General features: G+C 51.9%; 1 long non-coding RNA gene across 3 annotated transcripts in view; it reads right to left on the bottom strand.

Moving 5' to 3' along the window:
- Nucleotides 1–1,591: 1,591 nt before the first annotated feature.
- Nucleotides 1,592–22,880, bottom strand: part of LOC113596789 (uncharacterized) — a 113,770-nt gene continuing 92,481 nt past the window's right edge. The window contains exon 5 of one of the 3 annotated variants that reach the window (XR_008290213.1): nt 1,592–1,929. This is a non-coding gene — a long non-coding RNA (uncharacterized LOC113596789). The remainder of the gene's footprint in view (nt 1,930–22,880) is intronic. The other 2 variants (XR_008290214.1, XR_008290215.1) reach the window with 2 other exon arrangements.

Below are 22,880 nucleotides of genomic sequence, written 5' to 3'. Positions count from 1 at the left end.
CATGATCGTGTATATAACCCTAAAGGACGCTACAAACAAAACCAAAAACTCTTGGAGTCAATCAATGAGTTTCAAGTTTAGTAAGGTCATAGGACACAAGGTCAACACACAAAAATAAAATGTCTATAGGATAGAAACAAACAACTGGAAACCAAATTTAAAGCACAATATCATTTACAGTTGCTCTAAAAAATTAAATGCATAAGCATAAATGTAGCCAAAAATATCTAGACTCAGTGTGCTGAAAATGCAAAATGCTAATGAAGGAAACCAAAGAAGATCTATATAAATAGAGGGATACACTATATTCATGGACTGAAAAACTCAATAGAGCTAACATGTCAGTTCTCCCAAATTGATCTACAGCGAAAGAAATTCCCACAAAATCCAAGCAGGATTCTCTGTAGATATAGACAAACTGATTGTAAAATTTATATAGAAAGATAAAGAAACTAAAATAGTCACAGCCATTTTGAAAAATAATATAGTTAAATGAATAACATTACCTGATGTGGAGACTTACTATATAGCTACAAAAAACCAAGACAGTGTGTGGCATCCAAAAAGGAAAGGCACATAGTTAAATGTAACAAAATAGAGAGTAGGGTGTCACAAATAGAGGATAAGAGAACAAAATGTAACAGATAGAGAACAAATGTGACAGAGCAGAATATAACAGAGAACAGAATGTAACAGATAGAAAACAGAAGGTAACAGAACAGAATGTAACAGAGCAGAATGTAACAGATAGAGAAGAGAAGGTAACAGATAGAGAACAGAAGGTAATGGAATCCAGAATCCAGAAACAGACCCATACAAGTAAGACCAGCTGGTTTTTGACAAAATACAAAAGGAATTCAATGGTAGAAGACTTCAAAAATAGCGTTGGGATAATTGGACATTTGTAGAGGAGAAAAGGAATTTTGACCTAAACCTCATATTTTATTAAATATTAACTCAAAACATATCACAGCATGTAAACCATAAAGCTATAAAATGCCCAGAAGAAAACAGAAAAATCCTCATGACCTAGGGTTTGACCAACAAGGCATTCTTAGATATAGCACCAAGACGCAGTCCACAAAAGAGAAACCAGATGAATCAGACTTCATCAAAGTTAGAAGTGCTGCTCATGGAAGTCCCGCTAAGAGAGGGGGAAAAACAAGCACAGAGAGAAAACATTTGGAAATCACAAGTGGAACCAACGGTTTGGCTACAAAATACGCAAGGAACTCTCCAAATGTAACAGCAGGAAAAACACTCTACTAGAAAATGGGTAAGAGGTGGGACAAGGTTTTCCCGATTCACCCCCTAGAGACTCCCTTGTGGTCCTAACGCCTCAATTTGGGATCTGGCCTCCAGAAGTGAGAGAGAATGAGCTCTCTTGTTTCACACCAACCAGTGTAGTATGATTAGTAACAGCAGCCGTACCCACTTGCCTAACACCCACACGGAGACATCGTGGCTCTGGGCCCCAGCCTGGAGGCCTGGGTGGAGCACCAGGCGTGGAGTTGTCTCCTCTTCCCCCAGAGCTGTCTGAACAGCTCTCTGCTTTGGGCAGGAAACGTGCTGTGTGTGTGCTGTGCACCCACTGACCACAAGAGGCCGCTGCATACTTGCAATAGGAACCGAAGCCTTTCCTTCATAGGATTTTCTCTCAGCTTGAATTAAGCGGCCCCACATGGCAGGTGGCTACCAGAGGACAGCTCAGAACGGGCCTCAGCTGCTGACACGTCCCCTCCCCAGCAATGGGTCTTACCTCCTGCACAACTTGCTTCACAGAATCCAGGGAGGGGCTCCCACGTTTGGAGTCTGCAGGGATGTCCTCAGGCCACACGGGCCGCAGAGCCAGGCAAACGTACCCATCTGTGGGAGGAACAAGGTCAAGTACCCAGGGTCTCACGCATGTCCTTTGCACTCCTCTTGACTCTGTAATTTAAAGAAACAGACATTCTGGCTTCTGTCTGTTGCCTCAGATTGCAGATTTTCCAAAGGCCATGAGACCCTTGAAGCAGGTGCCGTGTGGTTCCTGACCCCCTGGCCCTGCCCTCAGCCTGCCCAAGACAGGTGGCATGCATGCACAGGTTGGTCACAGGAGTGGGTGGGCACAATATGATGTTGACCTCGCAAAGGGAGCCCGAGGAGGGGAGGAGAGCAGGAAGGGAACAGGACGCATCTAATCAGACACCAGAATGAAGAACCACAGTGATGGGGGTGTGGGGGTACTTATTTAGGGATTTCATGGTATAGTTCCTGCCTTGACACACAAATCAGAGGGATCCGGAACAGTTGTCAGCCAAACATAGATGCCATAGAGCAAGGCCCAACTCTTGGTGGTAAAGGGTCTCTAGGATTTAGGGGAACCCCTGTCTGCCACTCCCCTGCCACTCACACTGGAGTCAGAGGTCAGACAGACAAGAGGATACGTTTTGGGGGTGGAGTAAATTCAGGATACTGAAGCCAGGAGTTTGTCCTATCTGTAAGAGCCCGGGTCAGGCCAGAGCCCAGCACGGGGGTGCAGGGGTCAGGGCCCTGCGGAGACTGCAGACCGACAAAGGCAAAGGAGAAATACAGTTCCCTGAGAAAAGGCGAGAGGGACCTCATCCCACCAACTGAATGATGTCTGTCTTCTATGGCCGTGGGACTGGGTCCTTGTCAGCCTGTAGCCCACAGGCCGAAAGATAAAGGCTCCAGAAGTGAGCTTCAGGAGAGGATGCGTGAAAAGGAGCTGATTCGGGTAAACCACAAGAAGACAGGTTTCACCAAACATTGAGAAACCCAAGGTCTGGGTTCAGAGCCTCAGGTCTTGCACTAGCAGCAGACAGGGACACAGCAGCTGGACTGACAGCAGCCACAGGAGCCACAGCCTCCCTTGGAGCCCCCACATGAGCCACAGCTGGAACATGCACAAGCTGGCACACAGCAGCACATGGGCACACAGCAGCTGGAGTTGCAGCCCCCATAGCTGGAGCCACAGCCTCCAGAACAGCCACAGCAGCCCATGGTTCTGGTGGGTTTGGGGCGGAGTCGGTCAGAGACGCAGGTGCAGAGGGGAGGTGTTCGGGTGTGGAGCCTCGTGGGCCTGGGCTTTACGTACCCGCCGGGGTCAGCTGAGATGCTGGACAGTCACTTCCTTATTTCCATTCATGTTCTCTCCCTGGGGAAACTGTGTGTCATTTAAAAATAACACAAATATTGCTTTATGCCTGTGACACACCTCCTCCTGGTGCAATGTTCCCCCTCCAAACCTTCAAGTCAGAGTCAGCTTCACTCCTGAGATCCTTTGGGAATGAGGCCAGATTGGTCTCCTCCTGCCCACCTGCCTTGTCTTCTGTCTCTATTCCAGAAGGACTCGCCATAGAGTTTTTTAGTGGTTTCTTTGTTTTATGGAGACCTTTGTAAAGCTTGGGCTCTCCCAGTTCCTGATCCTACTCAAGCACGATCAAAGGCTGTGTTCTCCAGTCTGTCTGGGAGCAGAAGCTACAGAGACATTTTTCTGTTCTGTCCCTTGTCCAGTGTTCAGGAATCCAAGGCTTTCTCAGGTTCCCGGTCACTGAGCCTCCCGGGAGCATCTCTCATGTCTGTGACCTTGTGACAGGTGCTGCTTCTTCTCTTCAGAGGGTTCACTGTCCTCCAGTGTCTCCCCCCACAGGGCCCTGTCCTCGGCCCCTCTTGGGGCTCACTGTCCTCCAGTGTCTCCCCCTGCCCAGAGCCCTGTCCTCGGCCCCTCTTGGGGTTCACTGTCCTCCAGTGTCTCCCACATGCAGGGCCCTGTCCTCAGCCCCTCTTGGGGTTCACTGTCCTCCAGTGTCCCCCCCCCCGCCCAGAGCCCTGTCCTCGGCCCCTCTTGGGGTTCACTGTCCTCCAGTGTCTCCCCCCACAGGGCCCTATCCTCAGCCCCTCTTGGGGCTCACTGTCCTCCAATGTCTCCCCCCCACAGGACCCTGTCCTCGGCCCTCTTGGGGTTCACTGTCCTCCAGTGTCTCACCCCCCAGAGCCCTGTCCTCATTCCCTCTTGGGGTTCACTGTCCTCCAGTGTCCCCCCCCCCCACCGGGTCCTGTCCTCGGCCCCTCTTGGGGTTCACCATCCTACAGTGTTGCTCCCCACAGGGCCTATCCTCAGCCCCTCTTGGGGCTCACTGTCCTCCAGTGTCTCCCACATGCAGGGCCCTATCCTCATTCCCTCTTGGGGTTCATTGTCCTCCAGTTCTCCCCCCCACCGGGTCCTGTCCTCGGCCCCTCTTGGGGTTCACTGTCCTCTAGAGTCTCGCCCCCAGAGCCCTGTCCTCATTCCCTCTTGGGGTTCACTGTCTTCCAGTGTCTCCTCCCCAGGGCCCTGTCCTTGTTCCCTCTTGGGGTTCAGTGTCCTCCCGTATCTCCCCCCCAGAGCCCTGTCCTTGGTCCCTCTTGGGGTTCACTGTCCTCCCGTATCTCCCCCCCAGAGCCCTGTCCTCGGTCCCTCTTGGGGTTCAGTGTCCTCCAGTGTCTCCCCCCACACCGGGTCCTGTCCTCGGCCCCTCTTGGGGTTCACTGTCCTTCAGGATCTCACCCCCCAGAGCCCTGTCCTCATTCCTTCTTGGGGTTCACTGTCTTCCAGTGTCTCCTCCCCAGGGCCCTGTCCTTGTTCCCTCTTGGGGTTCATCATCCTCCAGTGTCTCCCCCCCAGAGCCCTGTCCTCGGCCCCTCTTGGGGTTCAGTGTCCTCCAGTGTCTCACCCCCCACACCGGGTCTTGTCCTCATTCCCTCTTGGGGTTCACTGTCCTCCCGTATCTCCCCCCCCCAGAGCCCTGTCCTCGGCCCCTCTTGGGGTTCACTGTCCTTCAGGATCTCACCCCCCAGAGCCCTGTCCTCATTCCCTCTTGGGGTTCACTGTCTTCCAGTGTCTCCTCCCCAGGTCCCTGTCCTTGTTCCCTCTTGGGGTTCATCATCCTCCAGTGTCTCCCCCCCAGAGCCCTGTCCTCGGCCCCTCTTGGGGTTCAGTGTCCTCCAGTGTCTCACCCCCCAGAGCCCTGTCCTCATTCCCTCTTGGGGTTCACTGTCCTCCCGTATCTCCCCCCCAGAGCCCTGTCCTCGGCCCCTCTTGGGGTTCACTGTCCTTCAGGATCTCACCCCCCAGAGCCCTGTCCTCATTCCTTCTTGGGGTTCACTGTCTTCCAGTGTCTCCTCCCCAGGTCCCTGTCCTTGTTCCCTCTTGGGGTTCATCATCCTCCAGTGTCTCACCCCCCAGAGCCCTGTCCTCATTCCCTCTTGGGGTTCACTGTCTTCCAGTGTCTCCTCCCCAGGGCCCTGTCCTTGTTCCCTCTTGAGGTTCATCATCCTCCAGTGTCTCCCCCCCCAGAGCCCTGTCCTCGGCCCCTCTTGGGGTTCAGTGTCCTCCCGTATCTCCCCCCCAGAGCCCTGTCCTCGGCCCCTCTTGGGGTTCAGTGTCCTCCAGTGTCTCACCCCCCAGAGCCCTGTCCTCATTCCCTCTTGGGGTTCACTGTCCTCCCGTATCTCCCCCCCAGAGCCCTGTCTTCGGTCCCTCTTGGGGTTCACTGTCCTCCCGTATCTCCCCCCCAGAGCCCTGTCCTCATTCCTTCTTGGGGTTCACTGTCTTCCAGTGTCTCCTCCCCAGGGCTCTGTCCTTGTTCCCTCTTGGGGTTCATCATCCTCCAGTGTCTCCCCCCCCAGAGCCCTGTCCTCGGCCCCTCTTGGGGTTCACTGTCCTCCAGTGTCTCCTCCCCAGGTCCCTGTCCTTGTTCCCTCTTGGGGTTCATCATTCTCCAGTGTCTCCCCCCCCCAGAGCCCTGTCCTCGGCCCCTCTTGGGGTTCGCTGTCCTCCAATGTCTCCCCCCCACAGGACCCTGTCCTCAGCCCCTCTTGGGGTTCACTGTCCTCCCGTATCTCCCCCCCAGAGCCCTGTCCTCAGCCCCCCTGGGGTTCAGTGTCCTCCAGTGTCTCACCCCCACACTGGGTCCTGTCCTCGGCCCCTCTTGGGGTTCACTGTCCTCCAGTGTCTCCCCCCCACACCGGGTCCTGTCCTCGGCCCCTCTTGGGGTTCACTGTCCTTCAGGATCTCACCCCCCAGAGCCCTGTCCTCATTCCTTCTTGGGGTTCACTGTCTTCCAGTGTCTCCTCCCCAGGGCCCTGTCCTTGTTCCCTCTTGGGGTTCATCATCCTCCAGTGTCTCCCCCCCCAGAGCCCTGTCCTCGGCCCCTCTTGGGGTTCAGTGTCCTCCCGTATCTCCCCCCCAGAGCCCTGTCCTCAGCCCCTCTTGGGGTTCAGTGTCCTCCCGTATCTCCCCCCCAGAGCCCTGTCCTCGGCCCCTCTTGGGGTTCAGTGTCCTCCAGTGTCTCACCCCCCAGAGCCCTGTCCTCATTCCCTCTTGGGGTTCACTGTCCTCCCGTATCTCCCCCCCAGAGCCCTGTCCTCGGCCCCTCTTGGGGTTCACTGTCCTCCCGTATCTCCCCCCCAGAGCCCTGTCCTTGGTCCCTCTTGGGGTTCACTGTCTTCCAGTGTCTCCTCCCCAGGGCTCTGTCCTTGTTCCCTCTTGGGGTTCATCATCCTCCAGTGTCTCCCCCCCCAGAGCCCTGTCCTCGGCCCCTCTTGGGGTTCACTGTCCTCTAGAGTCTCGCCCCCAGAGCCCTGTCCTCATTCCCTCTGGGGTTCACTGTCCTCCCATATCTCCCCCCCAGAGCCCTGTCCTCGGCCCCTCTTGGGGTTCACTGTCCTCCCGTATCTCCCCCCCAGAGCCCTGTCCTTGGTCCCTCTTGGGGTTCACTGTCTTCCAGTGTCTCCTCCCCAGGGCTCTGTCCTTGTTCCCTCTTGGGGTTCATCATCCTCCAGTGTCTCCCCCCCCAGAGCCCTGTCCTCGGCCCCTCTTGGGGTTCCGTGTCCTCCCGTATCTCCCCCCCAGAGCCCTGTCCTCAGCCCCTCTTGGGGTTCAGTGTCCTCCCGTATCTCCCCCCCAGAGCCCTGTCCTCGGCCCCTCTTGGGGTTCAGTGTCCTCCAGTGTCTCACCCCCCAGAGCCCTGTCCTCATTCCCTCTTGGGGTTCACTGTCCTCCCGTATCTCCCCCCCAGAGCCCTGTCCTCGGTCCCTCTTGGGGTTCACTGTCCTCTAGAGTCTCGCCCCCAGAGCCCTGTCCTCATTCCCTCTGGGGTTCACTGTCCTCCCATATCTCCCCCCCAGAGCCCTGTCCTCGGCCCCTCTTGGGGTTCACTGTCCTCCCATATCTCCCCCCCAGAGCCCTGTCCTCATTCCTTCCTGGGGTTCACTGTCTTCCAGTGTCTCCTCCCCAGGGCTCTGTCCTTGTTCCCTCTTGGGGTTCATCATCCTCCAGTGTCTCCCCCCCCAGAGCCCTGTCCTCGGCCCCTCTTGGGGTTCGCTGTCCTCCAATGTCTCCCCCCCACAGGACCCTGTCCTTGGCCCCTCTTGGGGTTCACTGTCCTCCCGTATCTCCTCCCCAGAGCCCTGTCCTCGGTCCTTCTTGGGGTTCAGTGTCCTCCAGTGTTCCCCCCCCATCAGGACCCCGTCCTCGGCCCCCTTGCCAGCTCTTGGGGTCCTGGGGAACCTCCTTCCTCCTTGTGCTGCCCCTGTTCCCTGTGCCCAGGGACGGAGCTCTCTCTCAGTCCTGAGCCCTAAAGACCCAGGGGCTTCCCTTAGTTCTTTTCCCATGTCCTAGAGTTTCCTTCCTTTTCTGCAAATTTTCACTGTGGAAAAACACACATAACAGGAAGTTAACCGTCTCCACCACTTTCAAGTGCACAGCTCAGTGGCACCATACCACGTACAACCATCACCACATCCATCTTCAGAACTCGTTTCACAAAATGAGACTCTGTCCCCATGAAACACTAACCCCCTCCCCTCCCCAGCCCCAGTGTCCACCATCTACTGTCTGTCTCTACGAATGTGACTCCTCCAGGGACCTCATATGAGGGGATCACACAATATTCGTCCTTTGGTGTCTGGCTTATTTCACTCAGCACCAGGTCCCTGATTTTCATCCATGTTGTAGCAGGGGTCAGGATTTCCTTCCTCCTCGTGGCTGAGAGACAGTCCCCTGCGTGGATGGGCCACGGTTTGCTCATCCATTCACCCATCCACGGACACTTGTGTCCACCCATTCATTAGCTGCTGTGAACATGGGTGCATGTTCACACGCACGTCTCTTTGAAACCCTGATCTCAGTTCTCTGGGGGGGATGTGGCCACACATGGGGCTGCTGAGGCATGTGGTGATTTTATTTGTAACTTTTTCAGAAACCGGCACACCGTCCTCAATGCGGCTGTGCCAGCACTCATTCCCAGCGTTCACACCCTCACCAGTGTTCGTCCCAGCGTTGACACCCTCGCCAGTGTTCATTCCCAGCATTCCCACCCTCGTGAGCATTCATTTCCAGCTTTCACACCCCCGCCAGCATTCATTCCCAGCATTTTCACCCTCACTGGCACTCATTCCCAGCGTTCACACCCTCACCGGTGTTCATCCCAGCGTTCACACACTCGCCATTCATCCCCAGCATTCACACCCTCGCCAGCATTCATTCCCAGCATTTTCACCCTCACTGGCATTCATTCCCAGCATTCACATCCACACCCATGTTCATCCCCAGCGTTCACACCCTCACCAGCATTCATTCCCAGAGTGCACACCCTCACCAGCAGGTGGCATTCTCTGTTTCTCTGATAGTCATCATCCTTCTGGGTGTGAGGGGCCACGTTTTCTTCCTTAAGGAATTATAGATAGGGGGCTCTCTCTCAGCACCCAGCCACTTTCTGGCCACCCCGTACATGGTGACCCCCCGCCCCGCGAGGATGTGTTTCCCAGGGTGTTCCCACCCTGGCATTTGGCGTGCTGCTCCTGAGAACTCGAAGATCCGTGGGAAGAGTTGGCATATGGTTGAGGGCCCTGAATCTGGGGGCCCTGCAGGAGTCTGGTCTGTTCAACAGCTCGCTTGCACCCCTTAACAACCTCTTAGCCAGTCAGCTGGCCTCTCCATTCTCTGTCCATCCATCGGGCATGAGCACGCCTGCGGGGGTGCTCTTCTCCCCTGGAGTTTGGTGAGTTTACCTTTCTTTATGATCCTGACTCTCCAGTGGGTTTTACAACAATGAGCTTTTGTAGTTTGACTCATTTCAATCGAGGAGAGCAATGTTCTCTTGGGCTGTTCTCCCTCCGAATGAGAGTGGAGCTGCCACCATCTGTCTCTCACACACAGCAGAAGTTAGATTACAGATGAGAAAAGGAATACACACATCGAAAAGAAAAGACTATGAAAAACATAGTGCTTACTAAAAGAAAAAGCAAATTGCCAACACCCTGTGGACATGTAGCAAAGACGAGATGTAGCCTCTTGCTAACCATTATCAGAGGTTGGACCACTCCTTCTGCAGCAGGGCGACTATTCATCCTGGTCCAGGACATATGTCTCTAAAGAGAACTTGATCCTGGGGCACCTGGGTGGTCCAGTCGGGTGAGCATCTGACTCTTGATTTCAGCTCAGGTCATGATCTCATGGTTTGTGGGTTCAAGCCCTGCATCAGACTCTGTGCTGACAGCATGGAGCCTGCTTGGGATCCTCTCTCTCCCTCTCTCTCTGCTCCTCCCCTGCTCTCTCTAAATAAATAGATAAATAAATAAGTAAACAAACAAAGTTTAAAAATAAAGAGAAACTGATTCTTAAAATATCAGTGTATACATTAAAGCATTGTTTGGACTCAAATAAACTTAGGTTTTGTAAGCCCGGAAAGCAGCACACAGAGAGAAGGCAGAACAAGTGAGAATAATGATGGGGTGAGATGGTCTGATACATGTGTAATCAGAGTTGCAAAAGGAGACAGAGAATGGAGAAGAGGAAGGGCCTGAAGAAATATCTAGAACAAAGAAGTCCTCAACTCAATCATAAGACCACAAACAACCCAACTTAGAATGGACAATACATATACATGGATATTTTCCCAAAGAGGATGTAGAATGGATAATACCACAGAAGAGATGTTCACCATTGCTGGTCATTTCAGAAATGAAAATTAAGACCAGACAGCATCTCCACCCATGAGAGTGGCTGTAATCCAGAAGAAAGGCAGTAGGAAGTGTCAGCGAGGATGCCGAACAACACAAGCCTCACGCGTTGCTGGTGGGAATACGGTACGGCATAGCTGATTGGGAAAGTAATTTCTGTAAGTTCTGGAACAGGTAAACATACCTTTACCATAAGACCCATCAATTCCAGTCCTAAGTATCTACTCGGAAGAGATGAAAACACACAGCCCTGCAAAGACCTGCACAGAAATGTTCAAGGCAGCTTTATCCACAATAGCCAAAAAGTGGAAACAACTCAAATGTTCACCAACTAGTGATGAATAAACAAAATGTGGCAATCCACAAAGGAATACTCTTCAGCAAGGAAAATAAGTGGGGTATTGATAACACAGCTACAAATGCAACTCAATATTCCACTCAGTGAAAGAAGCCAGACACAGAGACCACATAGGATTCCACTGATGCAAAATGTCCAGAGAAGATGACTAAATAAATAAATAAATAAATAAGGAGAGAGGAAACCCTTCCATGAGGAAAATAAGGACAGATTTGAACAAGAGTAAATACTTACCATGATCTCCTTGCATAGGAAGATTTTCCAGCAAAAAGATATCAGTTATTCCTAAATTAATCTTTACATTTACTTCAATCCAAATAAAAGCCCCAACAGGATTCCTTTTTGCAATGAACCCAACTGACTGTAAAGTTTATGTGTGTGTGTGTGGCGGGGGGGAATCAGTGGTGGTTGATATTCAGTCACGGGGGACAGAATATACATCTACTTACGTTCTGTCCTGAATGCCTTTTGACATATAATAACGAGTAGGCAGAACTCCTCAGCTAAGAGAAGGAAAGACAACACAACAGTCAGGATGTATTGGAAACTGGAGAGCAGAGAGACTATTACAGACTCACTTCAAAGTTAAGTGGGAGCTAGAGCTCAAGCCCCAGAGGACCCAAAGCTGAAAGGAAGAATCGTCACTGGGGCCAAAGGCATGTAGGGACTCAATTACAGGGACCTCTGAGGCTGGGAACAGGGGCAGGTGTGACTAAAACCAGGCAGATTGGTTGAAAGTGTATACAGGAAGGAGTTAGATGTTTAGATCATCTTCCCACTCATAGGGAAACCGAGGTAGGGAAACTATGGGACAGGGCGCAGGCTGAGTCCAAGAGTGCCACACTGAGATCGTGGGGATAGAGGGAAGTACGGACACAAATCTGAGACTCAGCCTCTTCCCTACTCACTTCTGAGGACCCCGGGGGCTGGTCACAGCTTCCAGGCAAGACAGTGAGTGAATCCTCTACAGAAAAACAGAGTGGCCCAAGGTAGGGAGACATGTTGGGGGAAATGTTCTCCCAAAGGTCAAGAGGCAAAGCAAAGGATCACCAGACTGGAGGAGCAAGGCACCCCAGGGCACACGGGGAACCTGGCACATCTCCATATGGCACAGCAGGATGACCCCTTGCTGATAGGTCACATGCAGTGTCCCTCCCGCCCCCTCCCTACCCTGCAGGAATTGGTGCCAGCCAGACATGGGCTGCCCCCTCCCCTGCCCAGAGCTTCTTGGGCACATCCTCCCTCTAGAGCTGACTCTTTGGGATGGAGCAGCCACATGTGGGCTCACCATCCGCTGGTAGGTCCCACAGAATCTGTGGACATGTGACAAGTATGGTCAGCCACTGCTTCGGGACTATGTAGCTTCTTCACACAGACTCTTGGAATTCTCAAATACACAAACTGGAAAAAGGGGTGGGGGGAGGAGAAAATTATTCAAGGAGTAAAAGAAGAATTCAAAATTGTATGAAGAGTATCTTCAAGTAGATAAGATGATATTTCGAATAGACCTGAGGCACTGAACAACAGTGAGCTACCCAAAAGGGAAACACAAAGACTGAAAGAGAATTCTCACAAATTTAAAGTCCAACAGCAAGAAAAATGACTCAGGAGAGACTGAGAGATAGTCTTGAATAGAAATTCCAGAAAACAGAACCAAGAGGCAGAGATGAATCGTGGAAGAATAAGATAGGGGGTTGGAGCCCCCACTGAGGAGGCCTCAGACAAGGAAACACAACCAGACAAAGCAAGGAGATGTGGAGATGCAGAACAGCATGTTAACAAAGATCTCATTTGGGAACATTCTGGTATTGAAAGGCCTCTGTTTCCACACCCAGGAGGAGCACCACACTATCAGCACAACAGGTGGGAGAAAAGAAGAAAAGGCCCAGAGCCTGGGCACACAAGGTGAGATTTCAGAATAAAGATCTAAAGCTTCCAGAGAGGAGAACACACAGATTACACACACATACGTGAGAATGAGTGTGCAAATTCTCAACAGTCTCTCTAAGAGCCAGACAGAAATACAGCAATTTCATCCATATTTGGGGGGAAATTTTCTAATCCAGAATTGTATATCTAGCCAAACTACCAATCAGGTTTAGAGTGAGAATTATGATTCTCTTTAAGAAATGTAAATTTTCAAAAGATGTCACATAGATTCCTTTCTTCCTCAAGAAACTGCTGGGGGATGGGCACCACGGAGACAAGAATTTAAACGAAAATAAGTCCATGTGATCCAAGCAGCAGGAGATGGAGTGTCGTGAGCACAGAGGGAATCTCCAGAAGTAGGAGGACCATCCCCAGGCATCATCCCCGGGAAACACAGCAGAAATCAGGGGATGCCCAGAGAGCCAGAAGGGGGTTGACAGATAAGAATATGTACAATGGGCCAGGAGACCACTGGCCAGGGGGACACCAGGGGAGTTTAAGGAAAGCAAGACCCTCATGTCATTGTCCAGAACCCACAGACACAACTTAAAAAGGAATACCAATAGATGTAAAAACAGTCATGTTTTTCAAGAACAATGGTTGAGGTACTAACAGCTAAAACATGTGAGACTGTCAGAACCACAGAATGCTGTTTATTAATGTCTGCGTTTGTTGGATTCCAACAGATTCCTCATACCACATAGAAAAAAAGAAGATCAAAAGAAAAGAAGGAAGGAGGGAGGAAGCTGTGGGCACAGGAAGACTGATGTACACGGAGACATGATGTAAGGCTGCAAGGTCAGTGGAGCCACATGGATAGAGAGAACTCGGATAGAACAGAACACGAAGTTCAGGGGTGTGAAATCTAAAAAAGCCAAGAGAATCCAAAGGTGGATCAGACCCACATAGAATGTACAACGTCAGTCAACACACATGACACAGAATTATTGAAAACAATCAGTAAAATACTAAACAGGAAAAAGTGTGACACAATTATAAACTTTCTAACATCTGCTATTAGAAAATGGCCAAATATGTACCCTGCCAGAGAAAAGAAACAAACAAACAGAAGTGAACACGTGCTCAGGTACAGAGAGGGATCCAGGCCCACGATACTAACACCTGAACACCTCCCATCTGCACCTACATTTCTGCAAAAACCAAAAAAACTGACCAGAAACACGGGTACCCGTGGTGGGCTAAGGACTGCAACTCAAAATGTGTGGGCTGAATATCTGGCTGAGGGGTATCAAAGGAAGGATTTGGCTCTTCTGGGGACTCCAATGGGGCTCTGACTCCTGTGGCTACTGCCAGGCCAGCTGCGGGAAGGCATGCTGCTGCCAGTCCAGCTGCTGCAAACCCTGCTGCTGCCAGTCCAGCTGCTGCAAGCCCTGCTGCTGCTCTTCCGGCTGTGGGTCTCCTGCAGCCAATCCAGCTTGCGTGTCCCCGTTTGCTGCAGTGAGGTGTCAGGGCTCTGGCTTATCGGTCCTCAGGGAACTCCGAAAGAACCTGTGCTTGACCCTCAAGTGACTATAGGTACATCCATGGTTACACCCCCCCAAAAAAAAACACACAAAGCCCGCCCCCACACATCTTCACTCTCCACTTGCTGGATCCCTCCAGTGTCTTGGCTTAGACTTTGCCCCCAGCCCTTGTGGCAAAGCAATGGACTACTCTCACACACATTCCCTACAAAGGCGATCCCATCCTGCAGGCCCTTTGGCCTCTCCTACGGCCATGCCTTCATGCCTGAGCCACACTACCTGGAAAAGGCCCACAGGGCCAGGACGTGGCCCAGATCCCCCTCTCTCATCATTCTCTGTGTCAAAGCACCACATCCTTGCTCTCCTCTGCTTGCTAGGAGCTTGATGGCATTGGCATCGCAATGTCTCCTGGAAGCTGCCTCACTAACACAGGTGTGTTAAGATCCAATGGGTCTTGCTGCACCACCCCCATAAGTGGTAAATAAACTCTCCCCCCATAAGTCTTGGTCTTCGTGTGGCGGTTTCCTTCCATCCGCGGTCTCACTTGCAAAACACACCGTGTGTCCCTCATCTCACTTCTTCAGGGACACTGCTTCCCCACATCTTCATGCTGTAACTCCATGTTGGCTCAATGCTACTGACACATACGTTTGATGAATTAAAATCAGGAACGACTCCACTACTACGCAGGAGGAATGGTCAGTAAGTCAGGAAGCGATGCCTGAAAGCTAAAAGAGTGTTCTTATCAGGCTTAAGGGAGCCCAGACAGCTGAGCCTCCATGGGATTCAGACTTTGTTGGAATCGTGGAGGCTGCTCCTTCCCCATGCCATGATCTGCTTCGCAACGCATCCCATGAGTGGTGTCTGCGCCCATCCAGGCCGCAGAGCAGGAGCCAAGCCTAGAGAGAGGGCAGTGACTTCAAAATGGGCTGTGTTCCTCAGGTGTTACCGGATGTCAAAAGGAGAAGAAACGGTGTGCCGGTGTCAGACACAGAGCAGGGGTTGTCTCGGCACTGACGACGAGCCAACCCCCCGTACCCCTAACTCCCAATGACGAGCACTCTTTCTCCTCTCTGGGCTCACACACATCACAGCGTTTTTGGTTCCACACAGGTTGGACAGAAGGAGGTCCTCGACCCGATCAAAGGATTACCCAACAGCGACAGCTGCCCACCACACGTCCCACTGAAAGCCTGGAATTTCCTTGGAAGGTCAGGGACAGGAAAGGATGTCCACATTCACCACATCTACTCAACATTGCACTCAAGGTCTACTCCCAGGTGTAATAAGGCAAGGAACAAGGATAAAAGGATCCATGTGGGGAAACGAAGAAGGAAAGTTTGTCTCTTCAAGAAACACAAATCATTGCAAAAACAAAAGAACACTAAGACGTGCACGCACACGGCTTGACACGTGGCGCGGGCGCTCACACACACACACACACACACACACACAAGCACACACACACAATCAGAATATTACTCAGTGGTTGCCGATCCATCCGCAATATACAACTATCAGCTGTTATTTTCTAGACACGGTGCAATGAAGAATCTTCATTGATATTCAGAAACAATGTCTCAAAAAAGAACATAATACTTAAGAATATACTTCAAGGCGGCACTGGGGGCATACAGTCAGTCTAGCGTCCACTCTTGATTTTGCTCAAAGTTGGGAGTTGGATCCTCCATCGGGCTCCATGCTGAGAGTATCGAGCCTGCATGCGATTCTCTCTCTCTCTCCATTCTCCCTCTCCTCTCTTCTCCCTCTCTCTCTCTCTCCCTCTCTCTCTTGTCTCACTCAAAATAATTTAATAATTGCACTTTAAGAAAAAAGAATGAATGGAACAAAAAATGTGCTAGACTGACATCCTGAAGACTGCAAAACAGCACTGAAAGAAGGTATAGAAGAGTACATTAAATACAAAGGCATCCAACGTTCATGGATCAGAAGACAGAATATGGTGAAAATGACAACACTGCAAAACATGATCTGCAGATGAATGCAACCCCTTCAAAAGCCATTGTGGCTTTTCGCAGAAATTGACCATGACCCTAACTTTCCTATGACGAGAATGCGAGACATGAATGAAGGGATGTGGTTTGGGTAACGAAAACAATCTTGCCAAAGAAACTCAACGGTGGGGGACTCACACATCCCAATGGCAATGGGTGCTGCACGGCTACAGCGATGGAAGCACTGTGGTGCTGCCTGAAGGATACACTCACAGATCAGTGCCATAGAATGGACAGTATGAAGATGAGCCCTTGAAGTTATGTTCCACTGACTTTCACCCAGAGTTCCAAAACAATCAATGCAAGAGTCTTTTCCATAACTAGTGCTGGCACACCTAGAAATCCACTTTCAAAAGAATGAGGTTGCATCTTTACAATCCCATCATATAAGAAACAAAAACACAACAACCAACAACAACAAAAATCCTTTTATCTGGATTCAAGCATTTTAGCATCAAAGTTAAAACGATGCACTATAAAACTCGCAGGAGAAATCCTGGGTTACGTCTTTGAGACCTTCTCTCGGCAACGGCTCTGAGATACGACAGAAAAAGCACAGGAAGAAAAACTCAGGCAAATTGGGTGCCATCCAAATGTAACACTGTTACATATGCAAAAACTCTTATCCTCGAAATCATACCAGTCAGTCATTTCAAGCAACATCTAATGAATATGAATGAAGCCCCCCGCCCAAAACGAAAAACAATTGAGCACTGGATTGGATAGACAATTGGTCCAAGAGGTACACGGTGGAGGAATAGACAGTGAGAAGATGCTCACACTTATTAGGTATCAGAGAAATGCAGACCAGAACCACAAGGGATCCAGTGCCATAGGATGGCTAGGATCCAAAAGACAGACAATAAGACGTGCTGGGGAAGGTGTGGAGAAACCAGAGCCCCGCGCGTTGCCGATGGGACTCAAATGGAGGCAACTGCTTTGCAAAAGAGGTTGACCGCTCCCCACGTGTTAAGTAGAGATTCCATGCGACTCAGAAATTGCACTGCTAGATATATCCCCAAGAGAAGAGAGAACGTACATCATGCAAAATTTCGTGTGCGGAGTCGCGTAGCAGCATTCTTCACCAATGGCCGCCACGGGGAAATATCCAATGTCCGACAACTGATGCGTGGGTAAACCAACTGGTCTATCCATGGCATGGGATCTTACTTAGCTCTTTTTCGAAAGGTATAAAGCTCTGATACATTCCTAATCAAAACAAAGACACAACAAAAAAACGTTGAAAACGGTATGTAAGTGAAGAGAACACGCAAAAGGCCAGAGCATACTATACTGACCCCATTTCTTGACAGGTGTCACAAAGCCATCTGCACTAGCAATGAAGAATCATTCTAGATCAGTATGTCCTGGGGGCTGGGTGGGAAGGGACGAATGGATACCACGTGCTCGCGTTATGGAGTTGTGTTTGGGGGGCCATGACCATGTTCTGGAACGAGTCAGAAGTGATGCTTGTATCACTTTGCCAATCGACCAAACACCACTCAATTGCACACGTCAAAGGCTGAATTTTATCACATACGGAGTAGGTCTCCCTTGTCAAATTCATGTGACGTGACGTTGTTTGGGCATCCTCTTCTATGGGGAAGAAACTCGTCCACGGTTAACAATCTTCCCAAACAAACTCTTGGGATGCCATCGAAGATGCGCCCTTTTAGTCATGGCTGCAGATTTTCCATTTCAAGGCAAAACGTCATGAACCACCTATAGAATATTCAAGACGGCACCAAACTATTTCCAGAAGCTGAACATTTATTATATTCTCCGGCTGTATTTCTTTGGTCCGTGGACATGACATGCTAGAAGAGGGTTTCTGTGATAGGATCGTGAAAGCTAGTTCGTCAGAGGGCAAACCATGCCTGCAGAGCCATGAAGAGATGGATGTTCCGGAGGTGGCCACGCCCCTTCCACCCCAACAAGAAATGGCTCAACTGGAAAACCCAGCAGCCCTTGTCAGATCCACAAAGAACCGAGGTCACAGGGCATATGCTGCATGCCCCCCCACGCCCCGCCTGTGTTGGAGAGACAGGGGGCAGAGACCGAAGCATCACAACTTACAGAAACTGATGGGTAAGCCAACCTCAGTGCAGAATGCCGACGAGCTAACATCTCCAGGGGGACAACACTCAAATCCCCTCACGCTTTGGGCTCAGAGGGAGGCATGGAAGAGGATGTAGAATTATGCCAGAGCAGTCCCCACCCTTCGTGAGGTCTGCCTCAGGATACATGATTTGACAGCCCAACGTTTGCTGGGGTTTTACCAGGCCCCGGGACCTGGAGGGGAAGGAAATCTCAGCTTCCAGTCCCAGGCGGATTCATGACCACCTGGCGGCAGGGGTTGGCAGCCGGCTGGCGGCGGGGCGTGGTGGGACCGACTGAGGGCCGCTAGTAAAGGATGCAGGCCAGGTCACTAAAAGACGAAAGAAAACATCCCCTCACCCCAGGCCCTTAATTAACACACCCTCCAGGCCTAGGTACCACCATTCTCTTCCCCGGTGCATCACGGCCGCATTCGACATCAAAGTACAAGGCATACTAAACGACAAAGAGCTCAGCTGGAATGACCAGAGCGGGCATGACAGCCAGACACAGGCCCGGCAGGGACTTTGAAATGATCAGACGAGGAAGTTAAAATAAATATGATTGACACGCTGAGCCTCTCAGGACACCTCCGAGAGGAAACGGGTGACGGAAGCAGCGACAGGAAATCCTACCAAAGATTCCCAGAAAGGGCTAGAGATCAAAGGCACTGTGACAAAGGCGAAGAAAGGCTTTGATGGACCCATCAGCTGACCGGACACGGTGTGCACGCACTCCGTGAACTCAGGCAGGTCAATGGAAACTTCCCAAGCCGGAAGGACAGAAAACTGCCTGGGGGGGGGGGGGCGGGACAGGGTGGGGAAGGAAAGGAACACGCCCAACCGAGACACAGACACGCAAAAGAGAAACCAAAGCTATCGACTTTGCACGCGTGGTTTAAAATTTGAAGGGAATTTGTCAAACTAATAAAGGCGGTGGCATAGATAGTTAAGCCTAAGAGCCTGCAGGGCATTTCTCTTCGAGTTGCTCAGACTTGAGCCCTGCGTCCCTTTGGCAGGGAGTCTTAGCTTTGTCGTATTCTTTTGATTTTATCTTTCCGAAGAGGGGGCTATCAGCCTCCACAAGACACATTTAGGCCACATATGTGTAAGTCGCCCTTGGAACGACGTGCAGCCAAGTGTTTTCAACTGTCACGCGAGCAAATGGAATATTGATATCAAACCCGCAAGCCATCCAAATCTTCCGGGGCAGAAGCCATTGTTCTCACGCGTGGTTCCCTGGTCCACGCGTTGAGGGCTGTAATGGCGGGCGAGGCCAGGGCGAGCCACCAGACCCCAAGGGGACAGGCTAGGGACGGTGGGTTGCGCTACACTCCTGAGGGACTCTACGGACAGCATCGGCGTCAAGGACCTGAAAGACGCACGGCCGGTGATTCCTACCACATCCTCCTCACTCTTTTCCCTGCTGACCCGCTAGCAAAATGGTTCTTCTCTCCAGTCGCCGGGACCTCATGCGCCGCTGGCCTGAAGCTCTTGGTTGCGGAGGGAGAAAGGCTTCCAGCACGGACACACAACCATTCCGCTGGACTGGAGTTGAGGCGGCCACCCGGCCACTTTGGGCTCCTCGTGCCTCGGGGTCTACAGGCAAACAAGGGGCGTCGTACTGATAGCACGGATGGATCCTGATGCCCACAGTGCAATCGGGCGGCTCCGATCCATAGAAGGAAGGCAGGGCACCTCGGGAGCACAGGAGCTGGCTCAAGGCATCTCTCAGCACCACCCTGCCCCCGGTTGACGATTTCAGTCAAAGCAGAACTCCCACGAGGCAATTCAAGGAGGACCCTGAGTAGCCCAGGCTCCGCCATCAGGGTCCCAGCCCAGAACCGTGGGTGCCACCTGCTCCGAATGCCCATAAGCACCTCCTGCCCGGAGATGGACAGGAAGGGCCCTTCCCACTGCCCACCGCCACGGTGGCTTTCTGCTTCCCACACTCTCCACACCCTGAGCCCACCGGTCATGCATGTGCTCTTTGGAATCATGCCAAGACTGTTGAGGGTCACGAATCGGGTCAGGGTGGGACCACCAGGGCTCCGAGGCGCTGCTTCCGTCTCCCTGCAAACTCTGAAACACAAGCCCGTCAGGTGATGCAAGTCGGGCGCGCTGGGGAAAAGGCAAAACCCACCAAAGACGTTCTGGTCAATACAATCACATGGTCATGATGAAATTCTGAAAAATACTCATCCTTTGTCCGCTGCAAAGTGGCACAAACAGGAACCAGGAAGTGACAGTGTGTCAGCCTCTCACCTGACCCTGGCAGGTATATACAGGGCCCCTGGCCCAGGAGGCTCCACACCTGAACACCTCCCCTCTGCACCTGCATCTCTGACCGACTCCGCCCAAAACCCACCAGAAACATGGGCTGCTGTGGCTGTTCTGGAGGCTGTGGCTCCAGCTGTGGGGGCTGCGGCTCCAGCTGTGGGGGCTGCGGCTCCAGCTGCTGTGTGCCCGTGTGCTGCTGCAAGCCCGTGTGCTGCTGCAAGCCCGTGTGCTGCTGTGTGCCAGCCTGTGCCTGTTCCAGCGGCGGCTCGTGTGGGGGCTCCAAGGGAGGCTGTGGCTCCTGTGGGGGCTCCAAGGGGGGCTGTGGCTCCTGTGGGGGCTCCAAGGGGGGCTGTGGCTCCTGTGGGGGCTCCAAGGGGGGCTGTGGCTCCTGTGGCTCCTGTGGCTCCTGTGGCTGCTGCCAGTCCAGCTGCTGCAAGCCCTGCTGCTGCCAGTCCAGCGGCTGCCAGTCCAGCTGCTGCAAGCCCTGCTGCTGCCAGTCCAGCTGCTGCAAGCCCTGCTGCTGCCAGTCCAGCTGCTGCAAGCCCTGCTGCTGCCAGTCCAGCTGCTGCAAGCCCTGCTGCTGCCAGTCCAGCTGCTGCAAACCCTGCTGCTGCCAGTCCAGCTGCTGCAAGCCCTGCTGCTGCTCTTCCGGCTGTGGGTCCTCCTGCAGCCAATCCGGCTGCTGTGTCCCCGTTTGCTGCCAGTGCAAGGTCTGAGGCTCTGGCTTATGGCCTCAGGGAACTCCGAAAGACCTGTGCTTGCCCTCAAGTGACTATAGGTACATCCTGGTTACACCCCCCCCCAAAAAAAACACACAAAGCCCGCCCCCCAAACACTTCCTCTCCACTTGCTGGATCCCTCCAGTGTCTTGGCTTAGACTTTGCCCCCAGCCCTTGTGGCAAAGCAATGGACTACTCTCACACACATTCCCTACAAAGGCGATCCCATCCTGCAGGCCCTTTGGCCTCTCCTACGGCCATGCCTTCATGCCTGAGCCACACTACCTGGAAAAGGCCCACAGGGCCAGGACGTGGCCCAGATCCCCCTCTCTCATCATTCTCTGTGTCAAAGCACCACATCCTTGCTCTCCTCTGCTTGCTAGGAGCTTGATGGCATTGGCATCGCAATGTCTCCTGGAAGCTGCCTCACTAACACAGGTGTGTTAAGATCCAATGGGTCTTGCTGCACCACCCCCATAAGTGGTAAATAAACTCTCCCCCCATAAGTCTTGGTCTTCGTGTGGCGGTTTCCTTCCATCCGCGGTCTCACTTGCAAAACACACCGTGTGTCCCTCATCTCACTTCTTCAGGGACCACTGCTCCCCACATCTTCACTGCTGTCACTCCACTGTTGGCTCACTGCTCACTGCACATACGTTTGTGGAATTAAATCAGGAACGACTCACTACACGCACGGAGGAATGAGTCAGTAAGTCAGGAAGAGATGCCTGAATGTAAAAGAGTCGTTCTTATCAGGCTTAAGGGAGCCCAGACAGCTGAGCCTCCATGGGATTCAGACTTTGTTGGAATCGTGGAGGCTGCTCCTTCCCCATGCCATGATCTGCTTCGCAACGCATCCCATGAGTGGTGTCTGCGCCCATCCAGGCCGCAGAGCAGGAGCCAAGCCTAGAGAGAGGGCAGTGACTTCAAAATGGGCTGTGTTCCTCAGGTGTTCCGGATGACAAAAGGAGAAACGGTGCCGTTGTCAGACACCAGAGGCAGGGTGTCTCGGCACAGACTGACGAGCACTCTTTCCATCTCTGGGCTCACACACATCACAGCGTTGGTTCCACACAGGATGGAACAGAAGGCGAGGTCCTCGACCCGATCAAAGGATCTACCAAACAGCCACAGCTGCCACCACACGTCCCACTGAAAGCCTGGAATTTCCTTGGAAGGTCAGGGACAGGAAAGGATGTCCACATTCACCACATCTACTCAACATTGCACTCAAGGTCTACCCAGGGTAATAAGGCAAGACAAGGACGTAAAAGGCATCCATGTGGGAAACGAAGAAGGAAAAGTATGTCTCTTCACAGAACACATAATCTTGCACAAACAAAAGAACCTAAGACGTGCACGCACACGCGTACGTGCGCGCGCTCACACACACACACACACACACACACACACACACACACCACAATCATAAATCAACTCAGTGGGTTGCACGATCCATCCGCAATATACAACAATCAGCTGTATTTCTAGACACGAGCAATGAAGAATCATCATTGAAATTCAGAAAACAATGTCCTCAAAAAGAACAAATACTTAAGAATATACTTCAAGGGGCACCTGGGGGCTCAGTCAGTCTAGCGTCCCACTCTTGATTTTCGCTCAAGTTGTGAGTCGGATCCTCCAGTCGGGCTCCATGCTGAGAGTATCGAGCCTGCATGCGATTCTCTCTCTCTCTCCATCTCCCTCTCCTCTCTCTCTCCCTCTCTCTCTCTCTCCCTCTCTCTCTCTCTCTCTCTCTCTCTCTCTCTCTCTGTCTCACTCAAAATAATTTAATAATTGCACTTTAAGAAAAAAGAATGAATGGAACAAAAAATGTGCTAGACTGACATCCTGAAGACTGCAAAACAGCACTGAAAGAAGGTATAGAAGAGTACATTAAATACAAAGGCATCCAACGTTCATGGATCAGAAGACAGAATATGGTGAAAATGACAACACTGCAAAACATGATCTGCAGATTGAATGCAACCCCT

The sequence above is a fragment of the Acinonyx jubatus genome, chromosome D1 (genome assembly GCF_027475565.1).
Source record: "Acinonyx jubatus isolate Ajub_Pintada_27869175 chromosome D1, VMU_Ajub_asm_v1.0, whole genome shotgun sequence".
Taxonomy (NCBI): Eukaryota; Metazoa; Chordata; class Mammalia; order Carnivora; family Felidae; genus Acinonyx; species Acinonyx jubatus.
This window is presented reverse-complemented; position numbering and strand designations above follow the sequence as displayed.